Below are 17776 nucleotides of genomic sequence, written 5' to 3' on the forward strand. Positions count from 1 at the left end.
AGTGGTCTTGTCCAACAGGAGTCAGAGTTATGTCTATCATAAAATACCCACTTCAACAAAGAATCAGACACCCTGGATCTTAATACATATCATAGATGACAAACCTCAGGTTAAACAAGGATAAGACTAGAAGAGACCTTAGACTCTGATAGGTTCACTTTAACAGTGACCAAACCCTAACCAAGAGGAAGGAGGTGGTGACCAAATGACTGAGTCTCGGTTCTTCTTCTTCTAGCGTTTGCCCTTCTTCCGTAGCCAGTCAACAGCGTCAGGTTGAGCCTGATGTAAAGTTTCGAGACCTCCTTTGAATCTGGAAAGGTGGCAGTCGTTGACTATGTGGGTCGCGTTTGGCAAAGGACAGCCCCTCAACATTAAGTTGGAGGACTCGAAGAGCAGGACCAACAGCTTGAAAGCTGTCAGGAGCTGCTTGTTGCTGGCTTTGAAAGTGACTGGGATCCATGTGGATTCAGTCGTCTAGGAAGGATCGTCAGTTTCCCCAATGAATGGGTACTCACGGGATGCACCACGGGAAGGTCGATCCAATGCATCCCACGAGTCTCGGTCTGTCTCTAGGTCTCTGATTCTCCATGAAGAGGTGACGGACACCTCATTTTTCCAGTTTCATTTTCAGATTTTTTTCCATTAACCCCTTTCAACAGAGAGGTAGTTATGTTTTACAGAGGGCAAATGAGGGCTGAGTGAGGTTTAATGGAGTGGAGAAACAGCTTCTCAGGGAGTGGGTCATACAGTCAGCAAGAAGAGGTAAACTCCATACAGTGAGACACCCTGAAACTCCTGCAGGGATTTGCTACATTGGAGACCAGCAGGTGCGCCCCTTTAATCCAGCTCAGCACACTTCCCCTCCCTCCTTGAGTTAAGCAATTCTTTATTTCATCTTTGACTATTTTATTTATTTATTGGATAGAGACAGAAAAACTGAGAGAGAAGAGGGAGATAGAGAGGGAGAGAGAAAGAGAGACACCTGCAGACCTGCTTCACTGCTTGTGAGGTTTCCTCCCCTGCAGGTGGGGACTGGGGGCTTGAGCCCAGGTGCTTAATCAAGTGTGCCACCTTCCAGCTTCCTGAACTACTGTTTCTTCAACTGAGTATCAGACATGGCGGTTGACTGGTAATTACCACTGTATGAACAGAAAGAAGAACTGGCTGGCAAGAAGCTTCTGGAAGTGAAAAGGAGCCATCAATCTGAACTGGGAGGGCAAAGTTCTGGGGTCTGTCTCTCTTGTTTCGTGACAAGCCTATACCTGGTGCAACAGTGGTAGGATCCACCTTTATTGTCTCTCTTCCCTTTCGAAAGACTTCTGGAGTTGAACCTGTGAAATTCAGCCAGCACGGGACACATCCCCTGTGATCCGTTTGAGTCATGCAGCCATCGGGTGAGAAGGTTGGGTGTTTGCACCCCTCCTCCAAAACCCAAGGTCTTTTCTGGAGCTCCCCATGGTCTAGGTACCCTTCACCATGCTGGGCTGCTTTATCTCAGTTTGACATTCAACACAAATGACTTGTGTTTTATGCTTTAAGTCTCTAAATGTTTTATGGGCTAATCATGTCCACACTGTGTTACATGGACTCTTTTTGCTGCTTGGTAATTACCACTGACCTCTTTTCAAGACCCTTTTCCATAAAGAGGCCACCTCTTTAGGGCAGCTCTCCTGGCCCCTTTTCTCCAAGTCTGTAGGTGGGATGACCAGGTTCTTAATTAGCTGGCGGCTCAGGGAAGTCCAGGGTCAGATTTCTAGGTCGGCGTTTGATGGAGGGACAGTCAGGGGAGGTGGCGTGTGCACTTTGATTAAAGAGCTGTGATGAATTGAGATAGAATAGATATTACATCTCTTGCAGAGGGAACTCATCTTGTGGACTTAACTGAAAGGTAAACCGTCATCTTTTGGTTGGCAGGTGGAGTTAATAGCTAGCCACTATGGAAATGAAGACCCTGAAAAAATGTCACAGAAGTTTATCCTCAGACCATTGGTAGTTAATTAAATAGGGTTCATGGGGGTATTGTGGAGAAACAATTCCTTGCACCTCTTCTTTTTATTGATTTATTTTTGAAAATAACACACACACACACACACACACACACCAGGGTTATTATCATTGGGGCGTGGTGCCTGCCTGCACAAAGAATCCACCAATCCCAGTGACCCATTTCCCCTAATCTTTTCTTTCTATTTTTATTTGACAGGATAGAGAGAAATTGAGAGGGGGAGAAGAGATAGAGGGGAAGAGAAAGAGAGACACCTGCAGACCTGTTCCATGAAGCATGCCCCTACAGGTGGGGAGCTAGGGACTCTAATCTGGGTTCTTGGCTTGTTGCATATGCACTTAGCCAGTTATACTACTGCCTGGCCCCTTGAAAAGATTTATTTACTCATTTAAGAGAAGGAGAAGGAGAGCAAGAGTGAGAGAGAGTCAGAGTGTGATTATGGCACATTTGGTAGCTGAGATCAAATTCTGGACCTCATACTTCGAGAGTTCTACTCTTCATCCACTGAGCCATCTCCTGGGTGGGCCTGCCTGTTTTCTTTCTTTCTTTCTTTCTTTCTTTCTTTCTTTCTTTCTTTCTTTCTTTCTTTCTTTCTTTTTTAAAATTTTTTATTTATAAAAAGGAAACACTGACAAAACTGTGGGATAAGAGGGGTACAGCTTTGCACAATTCCCACCACCAGAACTCCGTATCCCCTCCCTTCCCCTGATAGCTTTCCTATTCTTTAACCCGCTGGGAGTATGGGCCCAATATCAAGGTGGGATGCAGAAGGTTGAAGGTCTGGCTTCTGTAATTGCTTCCCCGCATTGACAGGTCCATCCATACTCCCAGTCTGTCTCTCTCTTTCCCTACTGGGGAAGAGCTGTGGGGAAGCAGAGCTGTAAGGCACATTGGTGGGGTTGTCTGTCCAGGGAAGTCTGTTTGGCATCATGCTAGCATCTGGAACCTGGTGTTTGAAAAGAGAGTTAACATACAAAGCCAAAACAAACTATTGAACAATCATGAACCTAAAGGCTGGAATAGTGCAGATGAAGAGTTAGGGGGCTCTCCATTTTGTAGATAGCTAGTAGGCATATTTTAGTTATATTCCAAAGGGCCTGTAGCTATACTAGTGTTTTTTTTTCCCCTGAGTCTGAAATCTGATATGCAGGTGGATCCAAGTTATTGTCTGGGATGATGTCATGGCTGGGTGTTTATTTCTTCATTTAGATGCAGTTTGGGAAGAAACTGAGAACCTCATGCATGCAGCAGTGTCCTTAGCCCTGTTTTCTATACTTTGCTTCTTGGGGATACTGTGTATGAAAGAAAGAAAGGAGAGACACCACAGCACTACTCCACCAGCCATGGAGGTTCTCTGATGTCACTGATAGTGTTCCCATCTGGTGCTGGAGCTTGAATGCTGAGCCTCAGCACAGCAGGGCATGTGCTCTACCAGGTGAGCTGTCTTTTGTGTGACTTTCAGATGCTTTTCAAAAATATCCTTGGGGCCAGGCAGTGGTGCACCTACCTGGTTAAGTGCATGTGTTACTATGCATAAGGACCCAGGTTCAAGCCCCCAGTCCCCACCTTCGGGGGAAAATCTTCATGAGTGGTGAAATAGTGCTGGAGGTCTCTCTCCCTCTCCCTCCCCCTCTCCCTCTCACCTTCTCTCCTATTTAATTCACTTTCCCTGTCCTATCAGATTAAATAAAGAAATACAGGGGCCAGGTGGTAGCGCACTGGCTTAAGCGCACATGACATGAAGCTTAAGAGTCAGCTCAAGGAGACCCCAGCTCCCCACCTACAGGGGGGTCACTTCACAGGCGGTGAAGCAGATCTGTAGGTGTCTATTTTTCTCTCCCCCTCTCTGTCTTGCCCTCCTCTCTTGATTTCTCTCTGTTATATCCGACAACAATAGCAACAACCATAAGAATACAATAACAACAACAATGGCAACAACAACAACAACAAAATGGAAAAATGACCACTAGGAATGGATTTGTAGTGTAGGCACCCAGCCTGGCAATAACCCTGGAGGCATGAAAAAGAAAAAAAGAAATAAAGTTAAAAAATATTTTTAAAAAACCTTGAATTCAAGAAAAATCCTCTACTACAGCTAAGAATATGCTATAAGACCATGCTATAAGAATATGCTATAAGCTCACAGTTGGGGGACCTTAGTTATGATGGGGGCCCAGCCTGTTAATTCATTCATTTTGCTTCTCATTTACTGCCCTGCCCAGCTACGCCTTAACCCAGTGAGAAAACAATCCCTTTGTGATTCAACAAACAAATAAATAAACAAGTACCAACCAACAAAGCAAACCACTCAAACCAAACGAAAGGGGCTGAGTGGTGGCACACCAGGTTGAGTGTGCGCATTAGTGCACAAGGACCTAGATTCAAGCCCTGGTTCCCACCTGCAGGGGAGGAGCTTCCTGAGCAGTGAAGCAAGAACTGCACGTCTCTTTCTTTCTCTCCCCTTCTCCAAATCCTCTTCCCTCTCAAGTTCTCTCTGTCTCTATCAAAGAGAAAACCAAATAAAAGAGAACCAAACCAAGCCAAAACACACAAGAATAGAACACAAACAATAAGTGGGGGGGGGGGGGAGGAACTCCACAAACATGTGTGATTTTTGTCTAAATAAACTGACATTCTGAGAGAGAGAGAGGAAACAGCTTCAAATGGTGATAATTGCCTTTTTCCTTGATTGTCAAAAGTGGGATAAATAGCAGGAACACAGTACCTCCCTGTTGCTAAACGTGAACTGTTAATTATTGTCAGAATGTACACGCACAGCATGGCTTGGGAATCTGTCAGATGAAGTGACTCTCAAGTTAGTGATTCTCCTGCTCCCGTCCAGGGAGGGTGGAGGAGGCACACAGGGGAGAAGTAGCAGCTTCTAATCAGTAGATGGGAGTAGAGCAACACCTATTGAAGCAAACAGGCAGCCCTGCCTGACACTTGTTTCTGAACCTGTGCTTTCCAGTTCCTGCTATTAGTACAACTAGACAGAGGCAGGGAGGCAGGGAAGATGAATTTTCTTTTTCAAAGCCCACGAGCACCCAGAGCAAAACCGGCAAGTCTAAGGAAACTGTCTTCCTGCTGAGTAAGCTCATTTCCCGTCTTTAACTTGACTAGGAAATGACGAAGTCATTCGTTTGGATTTTATTTCTCAAGGTGTGTTCTCTTTCTGTACCTTTCTCTCCCTCAGTCCTTCTCTTTCAATCTGTCTATGATACTTTTTGTAGCCTTCATGTCCTTTCTTCCTTCCTTCCTTTTTTTGGTTGGAGGGGTTAATGGTTTCTAGTCAACACACTTGTTGAGACCTGTATAAAATGTCTCAGTTTTCTGCATAATACTCTCACCCCCAGCCTAGGTCCTTCTCCATTACCATGTTTCAGGATCTGAAATTTGAAATCTCAGTCTAACTCCATTAAAAAACATTCTGTAAGTGTTCTTGTGGAGAATCTGGCTATGGTCCCTTTTTCTCTTATGTGTGGAAGGAAATGAAGCTGCCAAAGTCTAACACAGCTTGTCCCTTTTCTCTGAAAGGAAACCAGCTGCCATTTGAAATAGTGGTTAGGTACTGGTTCAGACTAGACATCCACACGGCCAGACAGTGGTACACACCTGGCTGACTGCCTATGGTAGCATGCGCAAGAACTTGGGTTCAAACCTCTGGGCCCCACCTGCAGGGGAGAGGCTTCATAAGTGACGAAGCAGTGCCGCAGGTGTCTACGTTTCTCTTTCCCTCTCTATCCCCAATCAAATAAAGAAAAAAAAAATACTAGCTGTAAAGAAAAAAGAAACTATACCCTAACCTAGATAGATAATTTAAGCAGTAAGAAAAATGTATAATATAATATTTTGACAAAGGACTCAAGCATGTTCCTCAACTTCTGCCATATTTTTCCATCCTATAATGATCCTAGGTCCGTGCTCCCAGTGGGATAAAGAACAGGAAAACCTCCAATGGAGGGGATGGGATATAGAGTTCTCTCTCATAGTGGGAATTGTACCCCTCTTATCTTATGGTCTTGTCGATCATTAGTAAATCAATAAAACATTAAATTAAAAAATAGTCTCTCATAATTAATTAGTTAATTAATATTTCCTATCCCCATTCCTCAAAGCTTTTAAAAATTGAAGTGACACCGGTTACTTCATTATGTGGGTTTTCCGTGTACACATATAGAAGCCAACACCTGTAGGTCATCTAGGAAGGTGGGGTTTCTGTCCTCCACCCTATAATTAGCCCTCTTCTAATGGGCTGATTACGGACTCTGTACATATCCCCAGTCTTCACCTTCAGGCCACCCTACCCTTCTAGGCCACTGTGTCAAATTGCTTATAATCACACTTAATTTGTGCTGTTATTAAATTAATGCATTTTTAGCCCACTTTTTTTAGTCTACTTGGACTTCCCATTGGGAACAGGCTTTTCATTCCACCAACTTTGAGTCTTCCCAGTGGGAGTTTGCACCTCAAAGTAGCTGTGGTTTCTACAGGTGTGCTGTCCACTAAATGAGATGATAGAGAAGCAATACACCTCTGTTGCTTTGTGTCTTGGCCACAAAAAGTAGATTTGCTCTGCTGACTGTCCTAGGAGGGCTACTTCATGCCTAAAGGAAGTGGCAGGGAATGTAAGAGCTGGTTCCAACTGCAGTGCAAATGAGCTGGGCTTTCATCCAGTCTCATAGCTGGCAGTGTATGGACCAATGGCTTGATTCATTGAGATTATATATATTGTCACCATGGCTCAGGGTGGGAGAGCAGAGGACCTGCCTGCCTGAAGGCCCAGGTTCAAGCCTCAGCATCACCACATGTCAGAACTGAGCAGTGCTCTGGTCTTTCTCATAAAAATAATTCTTTTTCTTAAAATAAATCTTAATTTTATTATCTTAATTTTATAGGCTAGAAACAGTCAGAAATTGAGAAGGTAGGGGAGATAGAGAGGGAGGGAGACAGAGAAGCATCCGCAACACTGCTTCACCACTTGCAAAGCTTTCCTCCTACAGGTAGGGACGAGGGGCTTTAACCTGGGTCCTTGCACAATAGAGCATGTGTACTCAACCAGGTGCACCACTGCACCAGCCCCCAAATTTTAATTTGTTATTAATAGTTTGTTGTTACAAGATTATAAGATTGCGATGTATAGTTCCACACCACATCTACCACCAAAGTTCCATATCCCCACTCTCCAACCTCCCAGAGATTGGAGGCAGTTTTGTTTGTCTCTGCTTTGTTTGGATTTTTTCTTTTTCCAAGTTCATATAAGTCAGATCTCTAGATTCCACATATGAGTGGAACCATCTGGTAATTGTCTTTCTTCTCTTTTTTAAAAAATAATTAAAAATATTTATTTATTTTCCGTTTTTGTTGCCCTTGTTGTTTTTGTTTTTGTAGTCATTATTGTTGTTGTTATTGATGTTGTCGTTGTTCGATAGGACAGAGAGAAATGGAGAGAGGAGGGGAAGACAGAGGGGGAGAGAAAGATAGACACCTGCAGACCTGCTTTACCGCTTGTGAAGCAACCCCCCCTACAGGTGGGAAGCTGGAAGCTCGAACTAGGATCCTTATACTTTGTGCCACCTGTGCTTAACCAGCTGAGCTACCATCTGACTCCCAGTCTCTCTGCTTATTTTGCTGAGCACAGTCATCTCCAGTTCCATCCATTTTGTCCTAAAGGACACAGTATCATCTTTTTTGATTGCAGAATAATATTCCATGGAATATATACCCCATAACTTCTTTAGCCAGTCATTTGATGATGGGTATTTAGGCTTCTTTCACTCTTTGGCTATTGTGAATAATACAGGTATGAACATGGGGGTATGTATGTTTCTTCCAATATAATTAAGTCTTTTAAACATCCGATCATATAGTTGTTACTTAGCCATATTACCAGTTATAGTAATAAGCCAACACTTGAGCACACAAAGGCTTTCATACCCCACCTGAGGACTACTGAAGCAGTGAGAATAGAACTTATTGTCAGCAAGTTTTCTTTCTTTTTCGCTTTGGTAATTTTTCTGACAAACTACTAAAAATCACATTTTGTGTGTTGGCAGGGAGCACAGATGCAGCTTGAGGATGATTTCATGAGCTGCTGATACAAAATGTACAGTAAATGGATATTCAGTAACCAGAGTCTGATTGCTCTTGGTCAGAGACGCTCCCCACCTAAGAATACGTTTAGGAAGAAAACCCAGACAGAGGAGGCCTGAGGACACCTGCTGATTTCTCGTGTGCCTGTTTGGCTGCGCAAATGATGTGTCTGTGGGGTAAGTCCACACCCTTGTGCCTCACCTGAGCTGGCGAGCAGGATACCTGTGTCCAGGTCTGGATTCACACTCAGGTGCTGCTTTCCTGCCTGAAGATCTCTGGACCCCCAGAACCAAAAGAAAAATTGCACCTCCTAGCACTCTGACCTTTGTAAGGCTTACATGCCTTTTCCTGGTAGTGTTCCTGGTCTGGTTTGGAAGTGGGGACAATCTGAGGTCCCAGGTTCAGTTCCCAGCAAAACCATAAGCCAGAGCTGAGCAGTGCTCTGGTCTCTCTCTTTCTGTATCGGTATATCTCTTTCATTAACAAACATAAGAATAGTAAAATAAATAAAGTATTAAAAAGAAAAGAAACCAGAGACAGAAATGAGCTGTTCCAAGGACAGGAGAGATAGCATAATGGTTATGCAAAGAGATTCTCATGCCTGAGGCTCCAAAGTCTTAGGTTCAGTCCCCTGTATCACCATAAACCAGAGTTGAGCAGTGCTCTGGTCAAACAGCCAAACAAACAAGAAGAGATGAACTGTTCTGTTCCCTGTTAGAGGGAGTTGTCAGAGGAGTTTAATGCTTAGTGCTGACCTTAATGCTGGGTGGGGCTGGGAGCTAGGGCTGCTTTGTTGTGTCATGTCCATCTCTTCTTCCAACCATCTTCAACTAGAGTTTCCTTCCTGCCAACCCCCCTCTGGGAGACTGTGAAATACAAGCTAGGCTGGGATCCTGTGAGAAAGTCTCCCTGTGGTCGAGAATCCTGGTTGGGATTAGCCTCTCAGACAGTGCAGGCCCTTCCTTCCAGGGGAGCTGGACTAGGCTCCTGGATGCATTGGCCTGACGGGAATGGCCACCAGGAGCACTGGATTTGTCATGCAGGCATTGAGGCTCCAATGATAACTCTGGTAAAGACAGAGAGAGAGAGAGAGAGAGAGAGAGAGAGAAGATAGAGGGAGAGAGAGAGGTGTGATTCTATTGGGCTGTCAGAAAAGTTATGACATCATTTTTTCCCATGTTTTTCTATGCAAAAATGCATCATCACTTTTCTGACAACAGAGTAAGTTAGGGCAAGACAGGGTGAGAGTCTGAGAGCATGTCCTATGCTTTCTCAGAAGTCACTGGTAGGGCGCAGGTAGGCAGGTAAAGATCATGGGCAAAATGTGTAACTTTGGGATAAACTACAAACTCTACTTGCACAGAGTACTGATTTAAGGGTCAGCCGGCCAAAGTCCTGAGTATTTTCTATTACCATTGACCTTCCAGCTAATCTAAGCCAGTTAAGCAGCATGGACCCTCATGAAAAAACAATGTGGTTCTGACCTCCCTTCCCAGTCTCACTTCCCTTAGGGAGTAGGAAACAATTAACCAGTAGGAAACACTCTGGTCCACCATTACTCCATGGAGTAGATTGTAGATTGACAACTGCAGTGGTCGCTCAGCCTCTCTGACCAACAAATGCTAAGAATTCCAGCTTCAGCCAGAGCGTCTTCCGTAACACTGTCTTCTGTGTCTGTTACTGCCAGGGGCTGGTAAATCACTGCTTTCTCTTTTGCACTCTGATAAAAATGCCAGTGCCTATATTACTGATTGCTAGGCCTGGGCACTGAATTTCCTGTTCATGTGCTACACATTAAATGCCAACTCTTAGCTGCCTGAGGCCCACTCTGGCACTGGGGAGTCTTTGCAGCTCCTGAGCTTGCTCAGGGCAAGCGCCTTTCAGAATGGTGCTAAAAAGGACCTAGTTAGGACTAAAATTTGACCTGGTTTAGTTCTTCTTGAATAGACACCACATATCCAGCTGGGATAAAGGGCCACAGCTCTAGCTAGAGGTGGATGGAAGGGCCTATGGGGGGTGTCTTAGGTTCCCAGCTCTAGACTAGTTCTTGTAGCTATGCCTTTGCAACTGTGATTTCTCTGGCTACATCCTCCTGGGTAGCTTTCTGGAAACTTCTTTTTGTCCTGCAAGTTTCAAATCCCTTTGCAAAACACAAATATTCTACACTAGTGGGACAGATTCTTTATTATGTTAAAGCTAAGAACAGAAGGCATTATGGGATGTGCCAGCCCAGTGGGGTACATTGCCATTAGGTCAGATTGGCTGAAGAGTGTTTTATTTGGTAAACATAGCATTTAGTTATCTGTAAATGTTTTTATTTATTCTTATTTTATTTTTATTACATTTGATAGGATGGACAGAAACTGAAAGGGGAGAGGAGAAGAGAAGAGAGGAGAGGAGAGAGAGAATGAGAGAGAGAGAGAAATACCTGCAGATCTACTCTTTCAAGAAGCATCCCCCTGCAGGTGAGGAGTGGGGGTTTGAACTCAGGCCCTCAGCATGGTAATGTATGCACTTAGCTGGGTGTGCTAGCACCTGGCCCACCTTTCCCTCTCTCTGTGTCTTTCTTTATTTCTTTTTGCCTTCAGGGAACCTTGGAGTTTGGTGCTGGTACCATGAATTCACTGCTCCTGGTGGCTATTTTTCCCATTTTATTTGATAGGACAGAGAAAAATTGAGAGGGGAGGGAAAGGCAGAGAGGAAGAGAGAAAGGTAGACACCTGCAGACTTGCTTCACTGCTTGTGACATGACCTCTCCTGCAGGTGGGAAGACGGGGCTCGAACTGGGATCCTTGTGCAGGTCCTTGCACTTTGTAGTATGTGCGCTTAACCTGGGGCACCACTGCCCAACCCCTCGGCTGCAATTTCCCTACCTGGAAATCCAGGGCACAGGGTTAAAGCCAGTGTGGCATTTCCTACCACACAGCACCAACTCTCTCTGCTGGTTAAGTTGGCATTTTTTTCCTTGACTAATTCATGCCTCATTGTGATTTCAACAGTGGCTCTTTCTCTAAGAGCAGCAGCAGAATGCTTTTGCAGTGGGCCTCCGTGATGAGCATTTAAAGATGTATTTAATTTATTTCACATAAGATTCTAAAAGAGAGAGAGTTTCACAGGAGAGACCAGTGCAAGATTTATATTGGAAACCAAATCATCCAGCCTATTAGGAAAAGAAAAGCGTTGGGACTCCCAACTTAAATACAGAGGAATCCCATTAGCTGTTCAAAAGTGCTTCCCAAACTGTGGTCCCAGTAGTCAGGAAGCAGAGAGTGGGAACATAGCAAAAAATGCCATAGCACTTACAGAGCCGCAGCTGACAGTAGGCATATTTGCACACTGTGAGCAGTGGCATCATGGGGGACAGAGCCGGCGTTTACTTAATCATGACTGGCGTGTCCCATGAAATACCATTACACAGTGCTCAGGGCCCAAGAATGATGACATCATTATTAGGAGACTGGGAGATTAAGATATAATTTCAAGAAGAAGAAGAAAAAAACCATGACAGGGGAGGGTGTAATTGAGGAGACAAAATACACAGGAAGTTTGTAATTTACATGTCAAAATACCTTTCTCATGTTGTGATTGGATTAGACACTGCCTTTCCACTCCATTTATCCTGGCTTCAATTAGAGGCGGCCCTGAATGACATCTCAGGGTTCAGACACCGGCTGCTCAAGGTCCCTTGCTAATTCTAAGTGACAGGAAGGGGGAAAGGCAGCCTGTTGTTGTTGTTGTTGTTGTTTTGCCTCTGCCATGCACTTTTTACTTAACCCCTGATTTGTTTCTAAATGAGCCTGTTACTGGGGTTCCTGGGGCCCTGTGTGTGGGCAGCCAGTGCGAGCTCCTGTCTAAACTGGTCATGCTCTGACCTACTGCAGCTTTGGCGGTGGTGGTGGTGGTGTGTGTGTGTGTGTGGGGGGGTGACACTAACACAGGGCTGAAGAGAGAGGAGCACCCCAAAGGGCAAAGGCATATGCGGAGTAGCCCTCTCTGACTCCATCAACTCCATTAGCTCCACATGGGAGAAGATGAGGGTGGCAAGGGTCTCTGCCTTATTTCCCTTGTGCTTTTATCCCTGGGTTTCACCTGGGTGTGCATTCTGGGTGTGGACAAATCCCCAGGTTTGCTTTGTTTTGTTTGACTAGAGCAGCTTTCAACTCTTGCTATGGGTGATGCTGGCAATCGAACCTGGAAACCTCTCCTTTGCAAGCTCTATGCTATCTCCCAGGCCTCTATAAGCATGTTTGTTGTTGTTGTTGTTGTTGTTGTTGTTGTTTTGTTTTGCCTTGGCTTCCTGCTCCCAGTGGCTTTCAGAGTTCCCATGGACCCGAGGCCACCTGAATATTATCAGTGAAATATTCAGCTTGCCTCTTTTCTTTTTCTTTTTTTTTAATATTTATTTTATTTATTCCCTTTTGTTGCCCTTGTTGTTTTTTTTTATTGTTGTAGTTATTATTGTTGTTGTCGTTGTTGGATAGGACAGAGAGAAATGGAGAGAGGAGGGGAAGACAGAGAGGAGGAGAGAAAGATAGACACCTGCAGACCTGCTTCACCGCCTGTGAAGCGACTCCCCTGCAGGTGGGGAGCCGGGGTTCGAACCGGGATCCTTTTGCCAGTCCTTGTGCTTTGCGCCACCTGCGCTTAACCTGCTGCGCTACAGCCAGACTCCCCTCAGCTTGCCTCTTACCCAAAGGTTGCACACCTATCAAGCGGACGGTGCTGGGTATCCAGCAGGCAATTATAATTATCTGCAGGATGAAAGCTGTGATTATGTGCTCATCTGTTTGATGGGAGAGTGGATGCTGTGTTTCTATCATCCGGATGGTTTTCCTTCCCTTGCATGCATGGCTACTATGCCTTTCGACATATGTCAGTGATAGGGACCACAGTGAATCCACTACAGTTTGGTACCGTGGAGGACAGGTGAATGCAGGTCACTGATACTTTCTAGCAAGGGTTTAACTCCACCTGCAAAGAGCAAGGCTTGGCAGAAGGCACCTAGTGCTATGCACAAGGACTAGGGTTCAAGCGCTAGGTTCCACACCTGCAGGGGGAAAGTTTCATGAGAGGTAAAGCAGTGCTGCGGGCATCTCTGTTTCTCTCTCTCCCTCTCTCTCTCCTTTCCCTATCAGTTTCTGTCTCGATTAAAAAAGAAGGAAGAAAGAAAGGAAAGAAGAGTGAGGCACTGGGGAGTGATCACCTTATTGTGCAGGCACTCAGACAAGCGATCATCCTGGTGGCAAAGATAAATGATAAGAATAGTGAGGATGCTGATAATAATAATAATAATATTGGGTTGTTGGATAAGTCATGATGTATTTTTGCATAGAAAGAAACCCAACAGTTAACTCCAGGCCAAACTAATGCTTTCCAGTTGAAGTGAGTGACCCCCTCCAATACTGCCCCTTCCCCCTGGCTCCCAGCTGCTCGCCGCTTTCCTCTTCTGCTGCAAACAGTCTATCAGTGGTTTCATTTGTTTATTGACTTGCTTATTTTTTGCCGTTATGAGGTATAAGGCATGCATGGTTTCACTACTGCCAGGCTATTCCTTTTTTTTTTTTTTTTTAATTTTTTCATTCTTTTTATTTGGATTAAAGCCAAACTGTTAGAGAGACACAGAGAAACAGAGACAGAGATGGGGAGAGACTCCCTAACACTGCTTCATTACTTGTCAGGTTTCATCCTATTATTCTCACATGGTGCTGGGAGTAAGACTCTGGGCCCCATGGCTGATAAAAGACATGCCCTACCAGCTGAGCTATCTCTTGCCCCTTCATCAACATAACTTAAAAAGAGAGGGATTTCCGTACTCATGAGAGAAAGAAGAAGGGAGAGAGAGAACCAGAGCATCATTCTGGAACATGCAGTCCTGGGGATCAGACTCAGGACCTCATGCTGGAGAGTCCAAGGCCTGGCCCAGCAGATAGCTCACTTGGATAGTGTGCTGTTTTGATATTGTGTGTGACCCCGGTTCAAGCCATAATCCTTCCTTCCTTTCCTTTCCTGGTATTTTTTTTTTAACCAGATCACCGCTCAGCTCTGGCTTATAGTGATTTAGGAGGGGACTGAATCTGGGACTTTGAAGCCTCATGTATGAGAATCTCTTTGCATAACCATTATGCTAACTGCTTCTACCCTCTGCCCCCTCATTCTCAAAAAGAAAAAAAAAAGTCTTCTGGAAATAGTGGTGTTTTGTAGGCCCTGAGTTCCAGTGATAACCCTGGTGGCCAAAAACAAACAAACAGATACAGCACCAAAATTGTTATTCCAATGATGTCAATTTGATTTCTCTTTATTTCCAACTTCACTTTTCCAGACAGCTCCCTTCATGCTCATAAACCCTGGCTGCCAGAGTTAATTAAATATGCAAGAGGAACAGTGTACATGCAGGGAGTGGGTGTGTGGGGGGAGAGTAATGACTGTTACACCTCTGAGCAGCTTAATGAACACATTAATAAGCGATCCTTCACTCTGGTTCTCTCCTAATAGCCATCCAGGTCTCTGTAAACCTACCACACACAACACCCAATAATACAGTGTTCCCAGGTTTGCTTAAAAAGAGGAAGAAGAAGAAAAAAAATAGTCAATGCATACCTAAGTTATTTGTGTCAAAACTCATTTATTTTCACAATAACACAGCCTGTCAAGCCTGACATCTTGCTAATAACATCCAGTGCATTTCCATATTATTCAAATATTTCCTTTTATGATGGGGGGGTTGCTCACAGGGCCCCTCTCACAGTGCTGCCGGAATGTGCACATTAGCTCGGTTCATGCAGCCGGAGAGGGGTTACCTGTGGCAAGTAATTATGCCACCCTTTCTGCATATTAATGAGCCTGTGAGCCACCCTTCTCTGTGTCGCAGGGAGGGAAAAGCAATTCCATTCCGGCTTTAAATGGGAAACCAATTTTTGATACTTTCCCCCACTTTTGAAGTCCCCGGGTGTGCTCATTTTTTCAGGGCTGTTACAAACCATTGCCCACTTTGTGGCTAAAGACACAAACGTGTGGTCTGGCAATTCTGGAAACCAGAAGCCTAACCCAGGTCTCCATGAGCTAAAATGAAGGGTATGTTCATTTCTGAGTGCTTTGGGGGGTGAGTCTGTTTGTCTCCCGGCATTCTCCAGCTTCTAGTGTCTTCTCTCTGTTTCCTGCATGTAGCTCTACATCACAGACCCAGAGAGATGTAGGATCCCTTCTTTAAATCTGTTTTGATTTAAATATATTTATTTATTGGATAGAGAAGAGGGAAGGGGGAAGATCAAGAGGGAGAGAGAAAGAGATATACCTGTCATGCTGCTGCACCATGTGGGGAGCTTTCCTCCAGCAGGTGGGAACTGGGGACTGGAATCTGAGTGCTTGCACATGGTAATGTGCACACACACAACCAGGTGTGCCACCACCCAGCCCCTACATTAAAAAAAAATCATATTTATTTATTTAAATTTTTTAAAATATTTATTTTATTTATTTATTCCCTTTTGTTGCCCTTGTTTTATTGTTGTAGTTATTGTTGTTGTTGTCGTTGTTGGATAGGACAGAGAGAAATGGAGAGAGGGAGGGGAAGACAGAGAGGAGGAGAGAAAGATAGACACCTGCAGACCTGCTTCACCGCCTGTGAAGCGACTCCCCTGCAGGTGGGGAGCCGGGGTTTGAACCGGGATCCTTATGCCGGTCCTTGTGCTTTGCGCCACCTGCGCTTAGCCCGCTGCACTACAGCCCGACTCCCCATATTTATTTATTTTGGATAGAGACTAGAGAACTTGAGAGGGAAGGGGGTGAGGGAAGGGGGAGAGAGAGGGAGAGAGAGAAAGAGTGATACCTGCAACACTGCTTCTCTGCTTGTGAAATTCCCCTCTGCAGGTAGGGAGTGGGGTCTTGAACCAGGGTCCTTTGGCATGGCAACATGTGTACTCTACCTGGTGTTCCACTGCCCGGCCCCTGTAGGATCCTTCTCACGCTAGCATGTCCAGGTGAAACATGTTCTCCGGAGTGAAGGACTCACATGATTGGATAAAGCCCACCTGGAGCATGCCAAATAATCTTTATAAGCCTTCCACTCAAGCTCTAACACCATCTCGTCATCTGCTGTCAAATCCCCTTCACCATATGAAACAGCCTATTGACAAAAGGCCACTCTCCTTATCTGCAGTTTCAGTGAGAATTTGGGGTGGAGGTAACCAACGTATTTGGTCCTTCACCCTATACCTATTATGTGAGCTATGCTTGACAAAGCCAGAAATTACTGTGTGGGACTGAAAAGAAAAAAAATTCCCACCAGGACTATTGCTGGGGCTTGGTGTCTGCACTGTGGATCCGCTACTTCTGGCAGCCATCCCACCTCCCCCCTTATTTTTATTTGACAGGACAGAGAGATGTTGAGAAGGGAAGGAAAGTGAGATAGAGAGAGGGAGAGAAAGAGTCACCTGTAAACCAGCATCACTGCTCATGAAGAGGACTCCCTGAAGGTGGGGAGCAGAGGCTTGAACCTGGGTCCTTGTGCATGGTGCTATGCATGCTTATCTGAGTTTGCCACAGCCCAGCCCCTGGGACTGAATTGAATTGCTTTTCATGGGTTAATTTACTCACTCCCCCTAACCCCCACTTCTCCTTGATCTTTCATTCATTGTTTTTTTTTTTTTTGTCTCCAGAGCCTTTCCTTCATTTTCTCTGACCCTTACCTCTTGTGCCTCCACTGTCTCTTTCTACCCTTCCTTTCTTCCTTCCCTCCTTTCTTTCTTTCTTTCTTTCTTTCTTTCTTTCTTTCTTTCTTTCTTTCTCTCCCCCCTTCTTTTTTCTTTTTGATAGAGACAGAGAGTACTTGAGAGGAAAGAGGGATATGAAGATGGAGAGGGAGAAATAGAGCAGCAGTCCTATTCTACTGCTCATGAAGCCCCCCCCCCCCCGCAGGTAGGGACTGGGGACTTGAACCTGGGTCTTTATGCACAGCAATGTGTGCACTCTACTGGGTGCCAGCCCCTCTTTCTTTTCTCTCTATGGACTTTTTTTTCTTGCTTTATTTGGTCAGAAGATAGGGAAGTTGATCACTTTCTCCAGTTTCTTGTTTGTCTTCTTTGTAAGACTGATTTTTAAAATTTATTCCATGAGATAGACTAGAGAGAAAGGGAGACCAGAGAATCATTCTGGCATATGCGGTACCCTGGTCTCAACTGAGGAACCCATGCCTACAGGTGGCTTTGGATTTTGCTTTTGTTGATGTGGTGAACATATTTATTGATTTATGTAGATTGAACCAGCCTTTCATGTCTGGGACAAATCCTTGATCTAAGAAATGAACACACTCATCTGAAGAAATCTGTGTACATCTATGTTAATAGCAGCACAGTTTGTAATAACCCAATCTTGAAACAACACAGATCTCCAAGGACAGATGAATAGCTAGGAAAATTGTGGTGTGTAGTGGTGTGTAGTGTGTAGTGTAGCTATCAAAAATGATGAAGTCATCTCCTTTGCCTTCATCCTGGATGGAATTTGAAGGTCTTATGCTAAGTGAGATCAGTCAAAATGGGAAGGACAAATACCAGATGATCTTGAAATAGAATGTTAAGGCAAAAAAAAAAAAAAGAGTTAACTAACCAAACAGTAGGAAGAAGAGAAGCTTCAGATAACAGGATAACAGGAGGCCTTGAGAACACCCCCCTTCCCCCAGCCACATAC

The 17776-nt window shown here is 44.7% G+C and overlaps 1 long non-coding RNA gene across 1 annotated transcript in view; it reads left to right on the forward strand.

The window, feature by feature from the left end:
- The first annotated feature begins 3226 nt into the window (after positions 1-3226).
- LOC132534925 (uncharacterized) overlaps positions 3227-17776 on the forward strand; it is a 150038-nt gene continuing 135488 nt past the window's right edge. Inside the window, exons 1-2 of the long non-coding RNA XR_009546685.1 lie at positions 3227-3440; positions 8059-8271. This is a non-coding gene — a long non-coding RNA (uncharacterized LOC132534925). The remainder of the gene's footprint in view (positions 3441-8058; positions 8272-17776) is intronic.

The sequence above is a fragment of the Erinaceus europaeus genome, chromosome 20 (assembly GCF_950295315.1).
Source record: "Erinaceus europaeus chromosome 20, mEriEur2.1, whole genome shotgun sequence".
Classification (NCBI taxonomy): Eukaryota; Metazoa; Chordata; class Mammalia; order Eulipotyphla; family Erinaceidae; genus Erinaceus; species Erinaceus europaeus.